The sequence below is a fragment of the Mus caroli genome, chromosome 16, assembly GCF_900094665.2.
Source record: "Mus caroli chromosome 16, CAROLI_EIJ_v1.1, whole genome shotgun sequence".
In the NCBI taxonomy this organism is placed as follows: domain Eukaryota; kingdom Metazoa; phylum Chordata; class Mammalia; order Rodentia; family Muridae; genus Mus; species Mus caroli.
In genome coordinates this window covers 85,085,619-85,090,192 of record NC_034585.1, presented here as the reverse complement: position 1 = coordinate 85,090,192, position 4,574 = coordinate 85,085,619, and positions in this window count along the sequence as shown.

Sequence of the window (4,574 nt, the reverse complement as noted above, 5' to 3'; positions counted from 1 at the left end):
ACACACACACACACACACACACACACACACATATACAAGTAGTAGCTAGAATTTTGGTACTGTCCAGCAAATTGGTGTTATTTCTTCCTATTGAGGATGGATCTACTGTGGTTCTTTCTTGTCACCCCTGAAGGTGAGTATTGAAGACAATTTATACCAATCTGAAACACCAACATGGCCAGCCAGAGAGAGGTGTTGAGCAACACCATCACACAGTGTGGTTTTGCTTTCCTGTGATCTGTTAGGTGAGGGGCAACCGATCTGCTTACTGGGAGCCTTGTACAAGGCTCATGCGTCCATGCTCCTGCTGAATGTAGCACCAGAGAATGATGAGCTGCCTGCCTGTGGCTTCTGAGGTTCAGCAGAGATGGATAGCCCCGCCCTAGCGCCGGCATTTACCCTGAAATACTATGCAGAAAAGCAGCACCCAGTCTGCAGTGAACCTCGGAGTCTTGGTCAGTCAGGGAAACTTAACGACAGTTATGCAAGTGATCTTGGGTTTTCTTTGGGGTCATTCCAAAGCAAGGCAGAAAAGGAAACTTTCTTAGTTTAAAGAAGACTGAAATTCACTGCCCACTGTGTTCTTTCTGTTATTTTCCTAGTTTCTTGATGCCTGTAACCTCCTATTCTCTGGGACTGCTCCCAACAAAGGAAGATCTACATGCTTTGACTGTAAGAGAAACTAGAGAGGGAGAGAGCCATCCAGAGCCCAGACCTCTCTTTCTAGAGAACTGCAAAAGTCTGAGGTGGAAGCGGCTGCCAGTCAAAGGTTAAATAAACATCACACAGATGGGAAGAGTTAGAGAGGGCTTGGGAATTTGCTGGGGTCAGAACCGTGTCTTAAAGGGCACACAGAGTGAAGCAAAGGGCTCTGTGCAGAGACTGGGTGTAGATCTCTAGCCTTGTTAGGACTGGACAGAAGAGGAGCAAGATGAAGGGTTTCTGACGTTGCTTTCATCCCTCTTCAAGTCCCAGTGGTTTGAACAAGCAGCAAACCCATTGGCATTTGGCTACAAATGGAACGTGTCCCCTCATCCTCACACCCCTTACACTTACGGGAGCATCACTGAGCACCCCAGCCTTCCTGGTTCTTAGCTCAGCACAAGGCTAGCACCGAGGCTAGTGTGGAGAGAGGAGAGAGCCTCAGTACGAACTCCAGGGCCATCACCCTGGGAACTCGGGCTAGCAGCACCCTGTTAGTCCCCTTTGGGACCTCATCAGGTGCCTCATCTAAAAGCACAGCAAGCTGGGAAGTGGCTGGCGGTCGTCATCTGCTAGGCTGCCATAGGAAAATGTCACGGACCATGTGACTTGGGTAACAGCCACGTGTTTGCTTGAAGTCCTAGAGGTTAAAGTGAAAGGGAACTCATCTGTCTTTGCAGGCTTAGCCATCTTCCCAGCATGTCCTTGTGGAGGTCTGGATTAGAAACATCCCCCATGGTCTCATGTGTGTCAATACGTGGTTCCCATGCTGTGGTGCTATTTGGAGAGGTCTAGGGACCTTTGGAAGGTGGTGTCTGCTCACCTCATGTTACACATGAGATATTACCTCCAACCCTCTTGCCACGATACAGACTAGAACCCCCAAATCCTGGAAAGGCTCAGAGAAAGGCACTTCCTGACAATCCAGCCACCAGCACTGGCTGGCATGGCTGCTGCCTTTGGAATTCTGTAGATCTGTACCCAGTGATGAAGTTGGAACAAGAACCACATGCTCACACACACATGCAATGGCACCCAGGTAGAGATCACAGGACAGCTTGCTGGGGTCAGTTGTCTTCTTCCACCATGTGCATTCCAGGAGTCGAACTCAGGTCGTTAAGCTTGGCAGCAGGCACCTTTACCCACTGAACCAGCTCACCAGCCCACATGGATGGGTCTTGAAACTTTTACTATATACATTGAATGTCTTTTTGTGACTGAATTATTCACATTTTCTTACCCTGGCCAGAGTCTTATGCCAAATGAATGGTAGAACCAAAGAGAGGAAGACCATGTCTCAGGGGCCCAGTAAGGAGTTAACAGAACTGTAGAACAAGATAGAAGTGGGTATAATGTGTTTGGAGGGATACCAATTCAAACAGCATGGTCCCAGATCTAGGTCCAGTTGGACCTCAAAGAGGGGACAAGAGGCAAGATATGCTGGCGCAGTTGCTCATCCTAACAGATGGGAGAGGGGTGACGGCTATGCTTGGAATGTGGTTTGTTCTCTATGTGCTCGAGGCTGAACGGAACGGAAGCCAGACACTGGGAGCAGATCTCCTGCCTAATAACCAGGTGGAGTATGGTTCCTTCCATTGCTGTGGGTAGATGGAAGGGGACCTTTCTAGTTTGTCCCTGTGTAGTGTGTTGGGAACTGTTGATGCAATAGCTCGCACACATGTCAAAGCCAAGGAGAGCTCATTTTCCCCTGAGTCAGATTCGAGTGGCCAATGGCTCAAAAACAGCAATTCAGGTCGTTGCAAAGACACAGTCTACTGTGGAAATGGTTATATGTGATTTTCTTACTTCCAAAACAAGGGAAGCCAAAAAATCAAGACAGTTATACCAATGCCAACACAGCGTTGGTGCAGTGCAGCCCAGTGGGGAAACTCCGCCATCGATTGCAGACATGATTGTGGAAACAAGTGATCTGAAAGGATCCATAAGTAATGGTCTAAGACCAGTCAAAGGGCTGGGCCGTGAATGGCATCAGAAGGAACTGAAGTAAGCCAAGAGGATCTAATCTGCAACATTCTAAGTCTTCATAATCATGAATTCTAATCAGTCATTTAGCTTCATAGAATCTTCAACACAAACATGGTTCCGTGCCTCCCCCCCCCCCCCAACTGTGGTGATTTGAATATCCTTGGCTCAGGGAGTAGCACTATTCGGAGGTGTGGCCTTGTTTGAGTAGGTGTGGCCTTGTTGAAGGGGTGTGGCCTTGTTGAAGGGGTGTGGCCTTGCTGGAGGAGGTGTGGCCTTGCTGGAGTAGGTGTGGCCTTGTTGGAGGAGGTGTGGCCTTGCTGGAGGAGGTGTGGCCTGTTGGAGGAGATGTGTTACAGGAGGTGGGGCTTGGGCTTTGAGGTTTCAGATGCTCAAGTCAGGCCGTGTCTCACTCTATCTTCCTGCTGCCTGTGGATCCAGACATAGAATTCTTGGGTTTCTTCATGACAATAATGGACTGGACCCCTGAACCTGTTAGGCAACCCCAATGAAATCTTTTCTTTTATAAGAGTTACTGAGGTCATGGTGTTAGGCCCTTGGATGTCTTGCCCCATGAGGGGAGATGGGATTGGAAAGAAAAACCTCCCCGCAACACTGCTGATCTCCTCAAAACCATCCGTAGGTGAGATGCTGGATGAGAAGTAGTTCCTGACGGTTTGGGCACTCATACCACAGGATGCCAACAGTTTAACCTTGACGATCAGCCATTAACGATCCTTGTCTTAGGTAGTCCGCGGGCTTGCCCGCTGTTGGTAGTTCTTGATCGGACTCCTTCCCAGGGTTCAGTTTCTGTTTATAATGCTGGAAGTCCTCTGAGGACTGAGAGACAGAATTTCAGCTTTATCCCTCTTCTATGGGACATCGAGGAACAGAGAGGACTCTCTGTTAACTCAGGACAGACCTCTGCCGACTTGATTTCCACTCACTGATATCCCAGAAGGACCAGCAGGAGCCTTGACATCTCCGCGCATCCGTTCGCTCCTCTGCCTGTGTGGGTGGAAGGGCGAGATTTAGGTTTTTATCTTCCCACTGAGATAAATGATGCCATTCCCATTAGAAGGTAGCGGTGACTGCAATCAGCTTGGCTGGCAATGGCGTTCTTTTCTTTTATAGTAAAATCTGAACAGAGGGTAATCAGCGGCCTCCTAAACACGAGCAGGGTTAGGAAATGAGTACTCTGAGCCTTCACAGCTAGGTCGAAGATTAGATAATTAATTTTCTATTTTTGAGCACATTTTTGATCGTGATGAGCCTGTGAAGACAACAGGCCTTTTTTGAATGAAATCTGGACTCGATCTGTACACACGGAGGAGTCCGTTTTGCCCACTCGCTGAAATCACCATTCACCAGTACATTATTCTGCTTTGGGACTCTTTATGACGCTAGGGCTATTTGTCTATTGCCATACCGAGTGCACTTGGAAACTATGGTAACTCACAAGGTACAGAGGCTCATTTCTGAAATCCCAACACTCAGGAGGCTGAGGGGTAAGACTGCGGAGAGTGTGAGGCCAGTCTCAGTCACAGAGCGAGACCCTAGCTGAACAACACAAAAGGATGCCAATTCTACAGTCTATATTGATACTTTCCAGATCAAATTATCTAATCATTGTGTTTTCCCCAAAGATCTTGGCTTCATCCCTCCTTTTGACAATGGGCTTGAACCTAGGGCTTTGTGCAGGTTATATAAATGCTCTACCACTGAGCAGCAGCTCAAGTTCTTTTCACCTGTTTTTGTTTGTTTGTTTCAATTTCGGATAGGTCTTACCAAGTGTACTGGCTAGTTTTGTGTCAACTTGACACAGCTGGAGTTATCACAGAGAAAGGAGCTTCAGTTGAGGAAATGCCTCCATGAGATCCAGCTGTAAG